This window comes from Tiliqua scincoides, chromosome 1 (genome assembly GCF_035046505.1).
Source record: "Tiliqua scincoides isolate rTilSci1 chromosome 1, rTilSci1.hap2, whole genome shotgun sequence".
Lineage (NCBI taxonomy): Eukaryota > Metazoa > Chordata > Lepidosauria > Squamata > Scincidae > Tiliqua > Tiliqua scincoides.
The window spans coordinates 142,221,619-142,240,772 of record NC_089821.1 but is presented as its reverse complement, the minus strand read 5'-3'; the positions used below and the strand labels follow the sequence as shown (position 1 = coordinate 142,240,772).

The 19,154-nt window shown below is 42.4% G+C and overlaps 1 pseudogene; it reads left to right on the top strand.

Annotated features, from left to right (window-relative positions):
* The first annotated feature begins 477 nt into the window (after positions 1-477).
* Positions 478-597, top strand: LOC136637188 (5S ribosomal RNA; annotated as a pseudogene).
* Positions 598-19,154: the final 18,557 nt, after the last annotated feature.

Below are 19,154 nucleotides of genomic sequence, written 5' to 3'. Positions count from 1 at the left end.
GCACAGTCATGCTTACAGCTTTCTTCACTGAGATTTTTCAATAACCTTGCCTTGTATGGCATCAAGACAACTGAATTCCCCTTGATGTTCTACACTCATATAATCTAATTATTGTGTCTCAAGGATTCTCCCCCTCCCATAATGATTAAACCTGCTGTTACACTGAAACTGATCCTCAAACAACCTCCCTTATATCCATGAGCATAAATTGTTTTAAAATTTGGATGCTTGTGATTTGAAGTTGCCATTGTTTCACAATTTTTTTAAAATAGTTGTTCCTTTAAACAGAATCGGCCATTGACCCCCCCCCCCTCCTGCACCAACCAGGACAGCAACAGAAGTGCTTCCCTTGTCAAGAGAGAAGGTGCCAATCAGGTGAGAAAACCCAACCATTAGCCCCACTCTCAAGGTCACATACGAAGCTACCATATGCTGAGTTGCATCTGGCATTATCAATACTATGTAATATTCTAGCTTACTTGCAGCAACTGTTACCCTGCACATGCCCAATCTCGTCTGATCTTGGAAGCTAAGCAGAGTCAGGCCTGGTTAGTACTTGGATGGGAGACCACCAGGGAATACTGGGTGCTGTAGGCTTATACCATAGTCTTTCTAGACCGAAGGTTGCCAACCATTTTCTAGCTTACTTATGAGTGGTGGTGGTTCTCCAGGGTTTTAGGTGGAAGCATTTTCTAGCCAGATTTAGAGAAGAAAACCTAGAACTTTCTGTATGCCAAACATGTGCTTGGCCACTGAACTACTTCCTAATATCCATATTCCTGCATATGATGGCAAAGGAATTAACCATGAAGGGGTGTGTGTGTGTGAGAGAGAGAGAGAGAGAGGGGGGACTGTTTTTCTTTAAGTAATACTGATCTCATGTATTCTCATTTGGAGTAAACAGACTAATGAGAATAACCTAAGTACTCGCTCACTATAAAACATGCATTCGCTAAGAAGGTGCTCCCTGCAGACCCCTTTAGTTAAACAAAGCATGTTATGTACCTCCGGTTAAAGCGTGACATTTGTTTTTTCATTATTCATGCAACAACGTGAATCCGACTGGTGGGTTTTCCTGTAGATCGTTCAGTTTCAGGAAACAGGGTTCATGCTGAGTTGCCACTGAAGATGTCACCCGCAATAAAGAAGAGCAGCTGTGACAATAGAATGGCAGAAGGTGACAGTTCTTTTTGGTTGCAACGGTGTACGTGCGTGTATGTTTTTCTGTGTTTCATGTGCACACAAAAGAGAAGAGAGTGACTTAATTTTGTTTACCAGATTCATTCATAGCACAGCAGGTGGCATTCACACTGCAATAGTAGCTGAATCACAGATAATTTGATTTCCAACCTGGATTTCATGTATTCAGACATAGCAGTACAGGAAAATGTGCATTTTAGCAGTGCATTTTAAACAAGGTTGCACACTTGAAGTCAGAATATATTAGGTGTGAGGTTAAACTCAGCAGCAGCCTCAAATGTTTTGTTTGCTAAAGTGAACAGCAAAACACCCAAAATGGCTTCATGGGGGTAGGACTGATTTTGTACCTCCTGATGACAGTGCAGTTGGAAAATGCAGAATTTTCTGGAATTTATACATTTCCAATCTGGAGACTCAAGAACTTTTATATATGAACTTGGACAAGTTTGAAATGCTGAAAAGTCAGGAGAAATGCCAGGCTGAGGAGAAAAAAGAGCCATAACTGGCCTGCAGTTACTGCAATTTATGGACACAATCTTACTTTAAACCCATGCTCGTTTCACCTTTTTGTACTGCTCACCAAAAAGCATTCACTGTTTCTTCAGGAGAGAAAGGTAGTCCTGAGAAATTACAATTAAGTTAACAATAAGGCATATCAAAAAAGAATTTGAGAAACATACTACTAAAAACCTTAAGACTAACAATAAAATATTGTTTAAATACATCAGAAATAGGAAACTGTAGAAAGAGGATTGGAGGCTGAAAGACCAAGTAAGGACAAGTGGGAACATGAGCATGAAGTTGTGAGTGAATGCAATGCATGACACTGTAGAAAGTGTATATGGCACAAAAGTTAAGGCAGTCTCCTGGTGTAGTGTAGTGGCTAAAAAGAGTGAGAGGACTTCCTCAGCTCAAATCTCATCCCTCTTCCATCAAGTCACTGATAGCCTTAAGCAAGTGGCTCTCTGTCAGTTTCAGTGAACTACCTATGCGTACTACAGAACTGTGACAACAGAATACAGTACGTTTCAAGCACTTTGCACACTCAAAATAAACCTTAACAAATGTAACATGTTATTATTAGCCTTAACTTATGAGTTCCATGGATGAGGGAATTTGTAAGCAACTTAGCAGTTGCCTTCAATCAAAAGTTTTTTTATCCATATATTCCTTTTTTTTTTTTTAAGAGAATTCACCGAATCATAGTGAATAATCAACACTATCAGGCAAAACTGAAAGCAACAAAATTTAACTTCATTTTAAGGATAAAATTTTCTCAAGAGTTGACTATTCCTAGAAATCTGTGTCAATAAGTCTTGTTCACTGAACTACGGTTCAGGGGCCACATCCAGCCTGCCACATGATTTATTCTGGCCTTTAGAAACTTAAAATACTTTTTTCCAACCATGCAATTATAAAGTTAACCCATACTGTTCTCTTCGCCACACTCCTTTCTGTATGGTCAGAGTGGGGTCAGCCTGGCTATCCCCCATTTTTAGTCACCTGGGCCATATGCTTTAAGATCCTTAAAGCATAATTATTTAATGTTAACCTTAGCCCTGCTGATAAAACAAATTGGGTTTCTGCATTTTGACTTTTCAACTATGCTGTAAAACGATCACAGTGAAATTGCATCATTTTTGCACATGTGCAAATGAAACACAACAAACCAGGTTTCCGCAATGGATTGGCCAGAGACAGTGTGCCACGCATCTCTGATTTTTTCAGTCCATGAAAATGTGTAAAATTTATGATGTGGCCCTTCTGCTGAATGGTTTGAGACCCCTGGCCCAAACAGTCCCACAGTGATTTGTGTTTTGTTACATGTCCCAGTTCTAACATGGAAAATCCGTCTTTTCCTTTATTTGGTTTCAGGATTCTCCCTTTACACCTGAGTAGAACATGCTCTAATCTCTCATTTTAAGCCAGGTCCCGACCCAGTGGAAATGCCTCCGGCAGTTGATCCATTTGGTCGCTGCTCTTTACTCCTTCAAGCACCAAGTTAAGATCTAGCTTCTTTCTAGGGCTTTTGGTACTAGTTGATGGGGGAGAGGTGACATTTGTATTTACTTGGTTCTAGCTGTTTTATGAAAGTACTCCTGTGCATTGGTGAAATGACATCAAAATTATCACACACGCCATCACCCAGTCACATCAATACTGATGTTTTTTGCAGTGTTTTAACTGTGCTCACAAACACACTATGGAAGAAGGAAAAATGCTCAGATGTTCAGCCCAATCTTCAGTGCTTACTGTTAATGAAGGTCTGCCAGTTTATGCTGTCATAAAGGGCTCTCCAATTATTATTATTGTTGGAGTATGTTGTTGATGTGCTCTGTAATGGACTCCAGTGCCACTCTGTGCTATGAGAAGCAGCTGATGAAAGTTATGTTTATGCTCTGCAGATGGATCGACGGTGTCAGGCGTAGAGCTCTCTGTATCTGGCAAGCAGGTGTTGGGTTTTTGCCTTTTTTTCAACCAGCCAGCAGCTGCCAGATTATTATTATTATTTCTTTGTTGTAGGTTGTAGTGCATGGGGAAAAGATATCAGTTCAGTTGTTGACAAGGAACAGAGAGCTATGATGAGTTCCATTTGGGGGTGGTTAGGATGATGGGAGAGGGTGGGAAAGAGAAGGAAACCGACCAAGAGCAGACTGATGGTGTTAATACGCCTCGGTAAAAGATCAGGACCAGAATGCCCCTTCGGCTGTAGAAACTCAGTGCTGAGGAAAGCTTCTGGAGAAGCAGCTTCCATGTTTTGAAATGAAACCTCTACCCTGGTAGTTTCGATTTTTAAAAATTTATTTACATTAAACTTATTTATAGCTCTAGACCAGGGGTCTCTAAACCCTGGCCCGGGGGCCAAATGCGGCCCGTGGCCAGCCTCTATTGGGCCCGCGGCCAGCCTCTGATCCCCTGAGAGCCTCTGGCCCAGTTGACCAAACACAACTGGAGTTGTGCTTCTGGGGTGTGGGAATGGGGGCCGTTTAAGTGTGTGCTTTATTTCTTGGGCTGTGTTAGTGCTTGGAGAAATCCTGGGCATTTGAGCCCATTCATTTATTAATTCATCTAAGTTCCATCTCTAATGTTTTTGTTTAAATTTTATTATTTAACTTTTTTTCTGGCCCTCGACACTGTACCTGCTATTTGATGCAGCCCTTCGGCCAAAAAGTTTAGAGACCCCTGCTCTAGACACACTCTATTCTCAGGAAAGGTTATAGAAGAGGGGATGCAATCCAGAGGAAGTTGTGTCACAGGGGCCATTGAAATTAGAGCAAACATTGAAGGACCATGAAGGACCATAGATGTTGCTCATCCCTGGCTTTTTAAGCTTTGTTTATACTTGTTTTCTTTTCATGTTTTCATTGATATCAGTCAGGAAATGAAATCTAGCTCAGGCTCAATACATTCTAAGTAGTGTGGGATCAGAATATCTCAAGAATTTCTCCCTCCCCATGTGAGCTTTTCCAAGAACTCCAGTCCAATTTGGAGGGCTTCCTTCATCATTGAATGTATGGTGACTACTCAAGAGAAAGCCTTTTCGGTTGTGGCGCTGGAGATTTGATATATACCTACTCCTCTGTCACTGCTTGCAGTCAGACAAGCAGCAAAGACATCTCCATTCTAGCAGGCTTTTCCAGAATTATTTCATTAATTGGGATTTATTTGCTGCTTCTGTTGTCTTGGGCGGTTTTAGCTGATTTTAGTGTATTTTTATCTTAATGTTTGATTATAATTTTGTATTTATTGTTAAATATGTTGTTACGTTATCATATTACTTTTACTTCTGTGAGCTGCTTTGAATACTTGTGTAGATATCAATTGTGTGGTTGAAATACTTGTATGATTGAAAACAATTAATAATAATAAATATTTGTGACAAGCCAAAAATGCTCAAATAAAATATTAATATAATATTTGCTTTGAAAGAAAGTGCTGTGAAGAAAGTGAGGGGAAGTACTAAAGCATTATTAAATCGTCTACAAAAATTCAACAACTGACTGAAGCCTCCTTCACCAGGCTTAAAATGAGAGTAAAATGAGAGTTCTTATATGAAACTAGACCATTGATGAATCTAACCAAGTTCATTTTGACTGATAGCAGCTGCTCAAGCTCTCAAAGCAGGTTTTTCCCACAACTTTGATCTAGGAAGCCCATACAGAATTAGGGCCCAATCCTGAATTCTCCCAGGGTCAGCACCTTTGGAAGTACTTTTACCGCACTCGGAGAATAAGGAACGCTGGCTTTGGGCCCACGCTAGTTAGGTGCCAGTCCCAGTGCTGGCAGGAGGAGGATGTGCCACCAACAGGGGTGAGACTGCTGGGTGGCAGTGTGGCCTCTGGGGGCGGGGAAGGGTCGAATGAGGGTGGGGTGGGGAGAAGAACAGGGACAGGTGGGGGATGGGACTGGCAGAGACCTGCTCTGCTGAAAAGCCCAACACAGAGCTCCTCCAACAAACTAGCCAGTGCAGACAGGAGGAGACCTATTGCAGCCCCTGTGCCCTTACTCAGGGGAAGGAGATGGAGTCCCCAAGGAGACTCCCAGCACCCTGGATACAGCAGTAGCCGCTTTGGTGCTGCTGTTTCACCAGGTGCCGGAAAGCATAGGATTGGGATGCCTGTGGGTTCTGAATTTTGGACCTTTTGCATGGAAAGCATATGATCTACTACTGAGGTATGACTTCTCCCATAAGTTGGAAGAGATGAGCAACTTTTCCTTCTCTTAAAAACGCAACAGCAAGACCAGTCAATACAGAATTAGATGAATCTTCCACCTACCATCATTGGGAATTCTCAAAGGCCGCACTTACACTGCAATCCTAGGCATGTCTACTCAGAATTCAGTGGGAATTATTCCTATGTAAGTGTGTACAGGATTGCAGCCTTGATTTCTCAAAGGAGAGGTGCTTTGGCAACAGCTTGCCTGTACACCACATAACTACCCTAGCAGCCCTCACTTCATATTCTCATCTGTGGTTGGTTATGATTGCTCAGTAGTATGACATGTTTAGCATCACGCTCATCTGTTCACATATTCCAGGAGAGAGCCTTGATTCTGAAAATAGATTCCAGGGTAAGGAAGTCCTAGGTCAAACTGAGTCCCAGGTCAAATTCTATTCTGATGACTTGAAATAGGTCATTGACACCTAGTCAAACCAATGAGTGTTTGGTTCCAGATATGAGAATTCCACCAAAACAGATGGGCCTTTCATCCCAGAAGGAGAAGCCATGTTCATGTATTGTTTGCTGCTGTTGTTTATTATTTGTCGATCATATTTTAGTTACAAGCAACCTAATTTTCACAGTATTTTTCATGGTCTTACTAGATATTCAAATATAACTGGTTAAAATCCTGCAGTTTTGGAAGCAATCCTGAAAATACTAAAATGATGAGTAATAAGGAAATAAATATTTTTGCTCATTTTCTTTGCCACCACATTTCAAATTCATCTCAACAAACATGAGGGCTAGATGCTTGCTTTTATTCACATTAAAACGGGTGTTCTTGAGATTTATGGAAGAGCCTTCCTAATGCAGAAAAATGCTTTAGGAGAGAAAGGCAGTCCCAAGCCACAGAGTCACAGGTTGCTATATATCCTGCCATTCTCTCCCACCAACGCAGATTCAAGGAGGCGAACAATAAAATATCAATTTATGCTATATCTGAGGCTCGGAAAAGGATACTTTTGGGGGTAGTCCTGACTTCCATGGAGGGATTGAAGCTGCAAGAAGTTGGTTGATTGAGAAGCATTTGGCTGGGGCTCACTTCCTTTGTTAATCCTGCCCAAACTCCTGACCATTTTGAGCCAGCCCAGCGTGAAACATCTATTGCACGGCAGAGAATGGCTGGTATTTGCTGTGGAACCTGAAATCAGTATGCGGAGGAAAAACATACACTTCTGGTTTGAAACAAAAGAAGGTTGTACATTAAGAAGGAGAAAAATCCCATCACACAGGTTGGCTTGCACTGGAAATCTCCCTGGTCAATAATCAGAGATGAATGGAGGTACCCGCTGAATAACCTCACTTGCAACTTTTATGTGAAGGGTTGATAAATGAAGGCAGGGAGAGGTACAAGAAAGTGATTAAAACCAGCCTGCACAAAAGGAAATAATAACCTCCCTAAGCTTTAAACATTTTTTTCCTGTGCCTCAGTTGGTTGGATTCTTAACTCTTTCTTTTCCATATACTTTAACCCTGTGTGCAAATGCGTGCACACGTGCCTGGGTAACCAATGATATAAACTGCATTATGCATCTGGCAGCCTATATTAGGCAACATTTCAGATGTGGTTTCCCAAGATGCCGTGCCACGGTTTTGTGAGTTTCAATTTTCACTATGAAAATTGTGCCATTGGGAAAAGAGATGAAAAGTATTCTTACACATACTGGGCTCCATTCCACTCTTTCACAGGTTTTTGTGTCTGTTTAGGTTCACAGTAATTGATCTGCTCCTCAGCCACTGATGAGTGCAAAAGAAGAGGGAACTTGCATCCATTGCCAGTCAACAGGCCTAACATTCCCTTGTTCTGGGATTCATATGCGAACCCCAAAATGTGAATCGTTCCTCTGCCCTGCATTGCGGACTTAGGTGCACATCCCACAACAAGGGGGGGTAGGCCCCATTTCCTTAGCACTGGCATTATTACAGCTGTTGTTATTATTATTATTTATTTTTTAAAGAATATTTACTTGTCATAAAGAAGTTCACAAAGTAAATGAAATGAACTTTGTGCGCTATCCCAAAGGGGCTCAGAATCTTAAAAAAGACACAAGGGAGACACTGGCAATGTATCATTGGTCAGAACTTCATGCTAGGATCAGTGGGGCAATTGCTCTCCTTTGCTAATTCTTATTCTGATTTAACATACTTCGGTCAAAGAGTAGTCAAAGAAGGCTGCACCACAAAAAGGAATGAGATGATGTTTCTTTTTCCCCAGAGGCTTGCTACCAAAAAAGAAACTCAAGGGAGATACCCGAAAACAGCCACTGAGAGGGACAATATGGTGGGATGGACAAACTAAGTGACAACAAACCTAATTTAACATGTGCTTCAGGAGAGGCATTCCCTCCTCCTAGTGGTGTATGAAGAGGGGGACGGCCTCAGGTTCCAGACTGCAGGGGGGTGTCCAAGAGGCTGCCTCAAGATGGCGGTGGTGGGCAGGTGTGACTCTAGCTACAGTTGCAATTTGGCTAGCGCTAGCTGTAGCAGCCGGCAAGAGAAGCATGTTTATTAGTATGATCATATATACAAAGTTACAAAATGGTATATAAATATACATACTTACAAAGTTCTCTCACACACAAACACACACATGCACAGAGAGAGAGAGAGAGAGTGTTTACAAATTTCAATAAAAGAAAATGTTCACTCTCTGTGCTTCTTATCTGGCCATTATTATTATTCATGTCATGTCATGACTATTACTGAAAATAATTTTGTCATGGGGAGGGGGTGCCAAACATGTAAGGGTCCTGGCTGCCAAATGAGCATGGGACTCTGCTGCCTCCCCCTCCCAACATCTGTCCCTTTCACAACAGGGTGTGAAACATTTCCAGAGAGAAGGCTTGTTTCAAAGGTGGGGAGAATGTTCACCAAACAGTCCCCTCTCTGTTTTGACTAAGCACTATTAAGTACTTATTCAAGGGCATTTCTTAATGTAATTTCATTTCTTTAAGCTATATTTCTTAAAGAGATTTGTTTTTCTGAATAGGTACTATTGATTTAGTGAACATATCAGCATATACCATTGATTGCATGCGATTTGGGATCCAATCCTACGCTGCTCACCTGCCCGTGGTTTAGCGGCTCCAAAATGGCCAGTGAAATCCTGTGGGGCAGGTAACATACTGGAGGTCTCCTCAGAGTAAGGGAACATTGGTTTGTGTAGTGCCTCACAGCTTCAATGGGTCTGCTCGGATCTGCGCCAGCTGAATCGCTCAGAGTTGAACTGTGCACCTTCCACCCTGGCCTAATCCACTTCCCATTCCACCCCCCCACCCAATTTCACCCACTCCCTGCCTTCCTCCTACCTTTCCCTTGCCCAGAAACATCTCCCCATCACCTGGCAGGGAGCTCACCATCTACAGCTCCAGCTGCACCTACCAAGTGGCCTGAGTTTCCCCTCCAGCGCCTCTCCTCTCCCAGCTACCACAACATGCCTTACATGCCTTTGCAATGGCTGTTATGAGGGAAGTGTGTACACAAGGGGCATTGCCCTGGTGAAGGATTGGGCTGTTAATCACAGCAGCTCCCTTACATAATGCATAGTTTGAGGATTAAATGCTCCTAGTCTGTGGAATGGTTTGGCTAGCCTCAACTGGAGCTAGGCATCTCCTGGCTGCATGTTGTGGACTTGGCTCTGGTATAAACAAAGCTTTCATCAGAATCTCCCAAGTATTTGTGGAGCAGTTCCTTGTGGCTGGAGGGGAGACCACGACAAAGGCTACAAAACTGAGTGCGCCCATTCAGTGTGGCAGACACGCTGCCCTCAAAATCCACAAGACAGCACTGAAGGGATATCCCCACCAGACCAGCAGGCTCTTGTTTTCTGAACAAGAATATTTTTCTATGTACAGGTTGAGCCTCATTATTCATGTGGGTTCCGCTCCAAGCACTCACGTGGATGGCAAAAAACGCACTATAGCAAATCCATTTTAAAAACAAAGTTTCTTTGCTCCCGTGATTTAAAAACAGCCTTTCTGACTTTTGTGATGTAAGATAAGAGTCATTAAGAAGACAATCCATCAATCAGTCCTCCTCCAAGTGCTTCACTCAGCCCCTCCCTTCACCAATGCAAAGTGATCACCTTTCTTTCAGGTGCTCAGGGGGAAGGGAGGGGTCTCCTTGAGAGAGCAGGATTGATGGACTGTCAGCCAGCTGCCCTCTTTCTCTCTCATTAAGGAGGCTACTGTTAAAGGACTGTTCAGTTTTTTAAACTGATTTTCAAGGGATGCATTTTTCTCCTTCTCCAGGGATCAGCACATTCCTTCTCATTTGCTGTGTTGAGTCTGTGTATAAAAAATCAGTGTATAAATAGGCTGGCCCTGTATATGTATCACAAATCCCAGACAGGAAGCACTGCCAGTCCATGCAGCAGCAAAAACACCAAAGAGTCTTATGGCACCTTAAAGACGAGGAGCCCAATCTTGGGCTCAATGTGCTGGCTCACTGCCGGTGCACACTGTCGCAAATGTGCCATAAGGCACATTTGCGGGCCCTAACTCTGGGCAAGCACTGGTGGTAGCCCAGTGCCAGCTGCTGCTGGGCTATCACCGGGCAGGCACCCAACCTCCGCCGTTTGGCAGTCACACGGACCACCGAGCAGCAGAGAGGTAACTGGGAGCATGGGGGGAGGTGGGGAGGAGGCGTTCCGGGGAGGATGGAGGTGGGGAGAGGGCGGGGGGGAGGCATGTCCGGCGAGGGAGCCATGCTCCACTGGATCCAAAGCCTCCGTGTTGGGCTCACCGCCCAATATGAAGGCACATGATTCACCGCCAACCTTTTGGTTGGCGGTGAATTGAGTAGCCCCATTGTGGGGCTACTCTGTTTACCAGGGGAAGGGGACGAAAGCCGCCTTCTCCCAAGGTGCCACCCATAGCTGCTCGAAGCATGCACAATACAGCAGCAGCCATTTCCGGCGCAGCCACAGCAGCTCCGGGTAGCTCAGGATTAGGCTGTAAAGCACTTTATTTTAGCAAAAATTCATTCTTTCAGTTTTTCAGTTCCACTCTCCCATACCCATGTATACACTATGTGTGTTGGCAACCTTCAGTCTCGAAAGACTATGGTATCGTGCTCTGAATAGTTGTTCTGGCACAGCGTCTAGTGTGGCTGAAAAGGCCGATTTGGGAGTGACAATCCTTTCCACACTGGGAGCAAGTGCAGTCTGTCCCTGGTCTGTCTCCCTGGCTATGGGTCTTCCTTCTTTGCCTCTTTGCCTCAGTCTGTTGGCCAAGTGTCTCTTCAAACTGGGAAAGGCCATGCTGCACAGCCTGCCTCCAAGTGGGCCGCTCAGAGGCCAGGGGTATACAGTATAGATATATCCATAACTGCCTACTGAAGCTTCCACTTCATGCATTTGATAATGCGGATTCTAGTCCATGTAAATCTAGCTGAAATAAATAAATAAATAAATAAATAAATAAATAAATAAATAAATAAATAAATAACTTTGTTAATTTTTAACATGCCACAAGATTGTCATTTATATGTGGAACCTTTTGACTGTATTGCTCCCCATGATCTGTGGGGAATCTCACATCCTCTTTGTATCTTCTTTCATTTCAGTTTTATGTCTGTGATTACCTTCGTTCCTGTCCACTTGACTGTGTGGGCCTCGTATGGTGGAATCCAAATCAGAGGGACAAACAGTAAAATATAGTGAAAGGGCAGCTGTTTTGCATTCCCAGTCTCCTGATTCATGTTATCTCAGACCGACCCTCACCACTGTTCACAAGGATCCCATGATAAAAGAGAAAGGAGACAAGAAAAAAGGAGCTTTCACGAAAGCTATGTTTGGAACTTGAGAGACATGGATTAGGGTCACCGTGGTTTGACAAATATTATTAGAGTCAGAGATGGAGTTGAGCATGTCCTAGCCCTGGGATTTGCTCTGCATATGAGGGAGTGACACCGAAACATGACCTTAAATAATAAAAGGATGCCCCTGAATCTGTACAGAGGAACTACTCTACATGCGCACTACTGAATAACCACAGCAAGGTCTCATACATTATTTTAGACTCTGAGGGAACTTTATAGGGCAGAAGTTAAATACATGGCTGAATCCCAGAACTGTGCTTTTTGTAAGTAGCCACTGATGGTTTACCAATACATCGAAAACCCCCAGCCTGGAGCAAGAAGTCATAGCAGTGTACATAATTCCCCCTTTTATCCTCACAACAATGTTGTGAGATAAATTAGGCTGATAGGCAAGAACTAGTTGAAGGTCATACAGCAAATTTGATGGCCAAATGGGAATTCGAATCAAGATCTCCCATCAAAGCTTGTAATTCTAAATAAGCTTCTTGGGGAATAAGCGCTATAGAACCCAATATGACTTAACTTGTAATCCTATATACACTTTCCTGGGAGTAAGGCCAAAAAACATGATAGGACTTAATTCTGAATAGATGAGCATAGGATTGCACTGTTAATTTTTAGCAATCATGCATAGGATTATGCTACTAGTCCAACATTCTGACCATTATACCTCCCTGGCACTCAAGACTCCTTTAAAATTAGTCGATGTTTAGAAACAGAACTGGTGATTCAACAATCACTTGAAATTATAGCTGAGAAGTTTTTTTGACTCCTAAGGTGCCTAGAGATGAAATTCTCAAAGCGCTCAATCTAGAACAGTCCCACTGGATTCAGTCGAGCTACTTCAGTTGAAGTGGTTTGAAAATGTAGCAGGAAACAGCCATCTCAAATCAGCTGTCCCAAAAAGGTTCCTGGCTGTGCTGAAGTAGAAGTGACTTATTTTAAAACGGTCAGAGTTTATTTTAAACGGAGTCTCTGATTACGGCATAGATTTTAGAATTGGTAACAACCAACCTTCCAGTATATGAGAAAGATGAGTACAAATTGGGAAGTAGACCCTGACTCCTTAACAAAACCCTTGGAAAGGTCTTGGAATATCTGGTGGATTGATTGCCTGGATGAGAGCGTCACAGGGATAACCTCACGTCAAGGGATGTCAGACGCATCAAGAATGTTTTTCATCCTCAGAAATGGCAATCTGCATTCTCTTTTGAATCACTCACTGAGCTATTACAGGGAATCACAGCTCTTTCTTGCTGGTACCAGTGGCGGCTTCTCCAACTCCACACCCGCTGAAGAAAAACAATCACATACATCTTGGTTTCTGGGCATGCTCAAACCGGTCTGATTTTGTCAGGCTAATTTACGGTGTAGCATTTGGTTGGTAATCTCTAAAGGCAACTGGATGTTACTTGAAGGTCTACAATTACAGATGACCCAGGTGTCAGCCGAATGCATTTCCAAAAAAAAAAAAAAAAATCTACATAGCAGGAGAATAGGGAAAAACTCAGTATTTCCTGAGTCGCTTATGACCTTTTTTCATTTTTCCTTCCTTCCTGTTAAAAAAAAAAAATCCTGCTCCTCAGAAAAGGATGAAAAGCAATTTTCATTCAATGGCTCTAAATATCTGTTTATCCCACTGTCCCATTTCTGAGCATGCCCAGTTGGAATGATTTAACACTCCGTTGATGACTACCTACAGAAGAACTTCATGTGAAAAGGTAGTCTGTCACAGCTAATGGGCTCTTGTTTCAAAGGGATGTTGTGCGTACATTACTAGTGTGTGGAGAAGGTGCAGAAAGGCCTCAGCAGACATTAGGAATGGAGTGTTGTTGATGATGAAAAGGCACTTTGCTGGTGAGGGAACGGTGGGAGAGAAAGGGCTTATCTGTCTTTTTGATTAGAAATGCATGCTTCCTTTCATCATCTGAGCTGAAAAATTGGCTCCCGCTCTTGGTTTATGAAACCATTTTTCTCTCTCCTTTCTTCTCAGGTTTGCAAACCCTTTAATAAATTAGTTGCTCTGAGGTGCCGAGCTGTCACAGCAACCTTAGAGGCTTTTCCCAAATGCATATTTAATATTTTATAAGTATTTTAAATAGATTCATTTGGTTTGAACAATCTGATTTATTAATGCCCATGGTCTGCAAACCAAAAAAAAAGGGGGGGTTTGCTACAAATTGGGTTGTGTCACAAATTTTTAAGAGTCAGATCTCAATTTAACAATGGATGTTCAGAAACTGAGACAGAGAAAGGACCTATTCATATTGCTGCTTAGCCAAGGCATTGGTGCTGTAACATGACTGGGGAACTGGGAGAATCCCGAAATATAACCAAGGTATGGAAGCAATAAGTTTCCATTTTTTGGTGGATGTAATTATCTGTAATTACTTCAACAACAAATCAGAAGGACTTCCAAGGTAACAGAAGTACAATGGAAGAAGAGAGAAGGTCCCACAATACACGAAAAGCAAAAAAACAAGGTCTTTGTAAGCTATTCAACCCTTTTGTTCACACTTGTACAACAACTTCTAGTGCCACCTAAAATGGTGAGATGTTCTTGTGTACCAGTACCAGAGCATAAAAGAAAAGCTTTCAACATTGGCACGTCATTTGAAGAATACATATGTACATGTAATTCATCCAGTGTTGAGAGCCAATGTTCATGTGTTTTGAATGTTTGTGCTTCAGATCAGTGGTTCCCAACCTGGGGTACTTGCCAGGACCTTTAGGAGTACTTCAAAAAGAATTGAATCAGAGGTATCGCTATAGGGAGGGCGGTGCACTAAGTTTTGCAGAGAGCTTCCCTCGTGCAAGCGGCTCCTCCCTCTCCCGTCGGGAAACATTCGCCTCTGTTTCCCCCACCCCTGCCCACATGGCACCAAATGGGAGGGGAGGAGCTGCTTGCAGGCTGCAGGAGATGAATGGCTCTCGATGGGAGAGGGAGGAGCCACTTGCACACTCTAAGGAGGCTCTCTGCAAAACTTAGTGCACCGCCCCCCCCGTGGCGACGCCTCTGAATTGAATAATAGTGGGAAAAGGCAAGTCTGTATTGAAATGCTTTGTGGGACTGCCAAGGCAGGAAGGAAGGCAGCTAACTGGCTGTGAATACCCCACCAACTGCTAGTTTTGGTCATCAATTTGTGTATTATCAGATACGGATCAGTGGTTGAAAACTGGCACAGTAGAAAAGTTGAAATATAATGTGGAAAGTGATCATTGCTCAGACTTTCTCAGAACACGCCTCACACTTTGGTGCAAAAGTGAAAAGGCAGAGACTTCAGTTCTTCAAATAGTAAAAGGAGAAAATACTGTGATGAACACATGAAGTTCTCGTATATAGGATATGAGGACTGTCCAAACCCCATTGCTTAGTATGTGGGGAAGTGACATTCAATGGTAGCATGAAACCTTATTTACTCTTGTGACATTTACAAACAAAAGATGCCAGCTATACAAACAAGGATGTATTGCTGCTGGAGAGGACTTTCCCATGCCTTCATAAAAAAAAAAACCCAAAGAAAAGTGAAAGCAATTCTGTATCTAACATCAGTTGAACCTGACATCAAAAAAATTATGTGTCTCAAAACAAGCTCAAGGATCACACTGAACATTTGTTATTTTTTATTTTGTGGTGTATAAAATATTTGTTGTTATCCTATTATTGGACCTTTTATTTACAGTTATAACGTATAAATTTGTTGTATCCTATCCAATTAATTACAAGCATTTTGCTGATACGAGGGGTACAATTAATGGAAATATGCTGGCCAGGGGTACTCAAATGAAAAAAGTTGGGAACCACTGCTTTAAATAAATGACTTCAGCAACTCCTGAATTTGCCTTGGCAACTCTGATTAAAATAAAAATAATAGTCTGCCTGACTGTGATGGGGACCTTGACCTCAAATCTAAACAGATGCTTCCCCTTCCCCACACATGGAAGGGGAGCGGGAATCTGTGCCCACTAGCCCTGCTCACAGTTTCTGCACATTCAGCAATGGTGTGAAAGGGGTCTGCTCATTTTCAGCTAGGAAATCTAGGACTCATCCATGAAATCTGGAAACCTGCTCCTCCCCCTTAGCATTTTGAGATATGTGGAGGACCCTGAAATAAATACTGTATAGCTGTGCAAGCACAGGCTCCTTTCACACTACAGTTGAACGCACAGACATGGGGGGGGCAGCAAGTGCACTGATATCAGGGGTGGGGTCAATGACTGTGATCCTGCTCCCCTGTCACTGCTTCCCCACTCCACTTCATGCATGACAAGTGACTAAAGGCCCATTCCTATCCAACTTTCCAGCTCCAGTGCAGCTGCAATGCAGCCCAAAGGTAAGGGAACAAATGCTCCCATAGCTTGAGGAGGCCTATGTGACTGTCGCCCCCCCCCCCACTGCAGGATGCACCTGATATAGTTGATTGATGCACCCATTGATATAGTTGCACCGGCCCTGGAAAATTGGATAGGATCGGGCTCTGAAATCCTAAACACACTTCTCTGGGTGTTAGCACCAGCAATTTACTTCTAAGAAAACATGTGTAGGATTGTGCTGTAAGTGAATGGCCCATTTTCAGTCCATTTGAAAATTATAAGTAGTAGTACAATAAGAGACTGAGTAGTAACAACAGAAGAAAGTACGGCTCAAGATAGGGCCACTAAATCCCGGATTACAACCTCAGAATGAAGGAATGAAAGAGGTGGAGGGGAACTCAGGATCGTGAGTGTAGACGAATACTTCATTTATTCTTCCCTTTCCTTAAGAAGTGACATAGGTAGAAGTCTGGAAAAAGTTTAAAACTGAACATGTTCCTTAACTTGTTGCAGGTGGCCAAATGTAATAATAGAATCGCATAACAAAACTCTACCTAGTATCCACCCTGGATACTACCTCATCCAGTGCCACGTATTACAAGATGTTCAGAATTAGATTCATTTTATTTATTTACTTGCATATAAATAATACAAGGATACACTTGTATCCTTTTCCCTTCCCTAGCAATATACAGGTTGAGCCTATTTATCCATGGATGTCCCATCCATGGATCCCCCGAACCCGTATTGAGCCAGACTTGGCCCAACCTGAAACCTTCGAAGGCAACTGGAGCTAAGGGTTTTCTGAAGCCTGCAGAGGCTGCATGTGTCCATTCGCAGCCTTGTGGGCTTCAGAATGGCCCCAGAGTGCAAAAGAAGTGACTTCTGGTTTCACTCCGGAAATGATGATTTTTTTTTTTTTTTGCCCTTATAAGGCATTCTGAGGCCCAGGGAAACCCCTGGAGGTAGCTGCAGTCACCTTTGGAGGGTTTAAAGGTGCAAAAACAGTAGATTTCATTATCCGCGTTTTTGGGTATCTGCAGGGGGTCCGAGAATGGCTCCTTTCCAGATACCAAGGCAGCACCTGTATTAGAAGTGCATAATAAAATACAATAAAAATCAATTCAACAATTAACACTCATGAATGCATGTGCACACACCACAACTCATTAAACAGTTGCTACTTGTACCTCCAGCTGTTTCAAAAAACTGAGCTTAGCTTCCCAACTGAATGGCGGTTGCATGAGTGACTCTTTAAATGTCTGATCTCTTTACTAACTTACATTACATTCAAAGAGACCATCCTCTCTGTATGACCCATGGAAAACTGGTGGTTTCTTGTTTTGTTTGGTGGCAGTCTTCATGTTACAACAAGCCTAGAATTGCTGATTTCCATGACTTCCTCGAAGGATGAGCTGCAGCAATAAAATCAGAATGTGGTCAACACTGGTATCTTTATTGCTTTGGTATGTTATCTAAACGACACTTGGATATGATCTTAACTACTGCTTGGACCATTACAAAAGCTATAAGCAAACCTCTAGTAGTCAATTAACTATGTAATTCTTTTAACAAAAATAGTTTAATGCGGGGCAATTGCAAGCCTCGATTGAGATGGCAATCATATCAGAGCCTTGCAAAATTATCAGTCTGAAGATCAACCTGAATGGAGAATTAATTTTAGCTGCAAGGTTCATTCCAATGTATTCACACAACAGAGATTTCTTAACATTTCTCATTGGAACAAGAAAGTATAGAGTGCAGTATCTATCAAAAAACATATAATTAATGCTTGGTAAGTGGAGAGTCATTGTGTCAGAGCACACCAATTTTACTAAAGCTAAGAAAAAAAATGTTTTAAACATGTTTGAAAATGGAAGGGTTTATTGATGCAGTGCCACCAAGCCCATCTCAATTTAATACAATGCAGGAAGGATGCAGTGAGGAAAAATTTCGCTTTGACAAGGTATTCAGAGAGATGTGCATTGGCTGGGCTGAGAGCAAGAATGCCTTGTCTTCTACATAGTTGTGAAGAAAGGACACATGGCAGGCAGGAAGAGCAAAAAGGAGAAGATTACAAATTAAAAATTTTTTAAATTTTGCAGTATTGTGTGTATTGGGGTATTTTAATAGTGCCTTCAGGATACAAAAGGTGTTTGTTTTTTTACACATGAGGTTTATTCTAGTTTCATTGTGCAATGTGGATGCAAAACCTGCATGAGCTACAGTGGTCATTTTCTCATTGGAAATGCCTTTCCTTCCATTTATGTTGCACGTGAACAATGACCAAACATGACAGGGCAACTCAAAGGCTAGTTACAGCCTCTTGTATTAAAGTGCTCAACATTTATAAAGGCTTTAAACTCACTTTCTCAACAAGTTACACACAGAAAATGTGTATGGGGCTGCAGTTTTCTTTCACCTCTGATTCTGGGCTTCGTATCATATTCAATTATTAGTTGCTGTTCTAAAGATATTTTTTCTGTTCAAGTCAAGTGAGGCCACAGCTCCCCATTACCTATCCTAATGGCTGTGTGTGAGTGACAAGTGTTTGGGGAGAAAGCAAGTTCTTTTCACAGAAACACAACAACTTTCTCATTCAAGGTGCAAAACAATATTAAGAGCACCAGCCTGCAACTGCACAAATTTGCTGTTGTAAAGCCAGTGGGGAATTCCCCTCCCAAAGATCTGTAGAATGCAGGTGTGCGCCGCTCAACAACGGGACACACAATGACGGACCACATATATGACAGTGGCCAAAGCACAACAAAGAGGTTCTTAATGAGGCAATCAAGTCTCCATAGTTTGCAACAGAGTGTCTGTTTACACAACAGAGAGGCTCTTAATGCAAAGAAGAGGCAATCTATCTCCAGTAGCCTGTGCAGCCAGCAAGTGTCTGGCAGGAAGTGCCTGTTTATACATCAAAGGCACTAGATTGGGTGGAATGTTCGCTTAAAAACCTAATCCATTGGGCAAAAAGGTGGGGTATAAATTAATAAAATCATCATCATCATCATCATCATCGCATAACAATAGGGATTGGAGAACGTATCCCCGTTGTTAAATGACGCACACCTATATTGTTCTGATGGAACA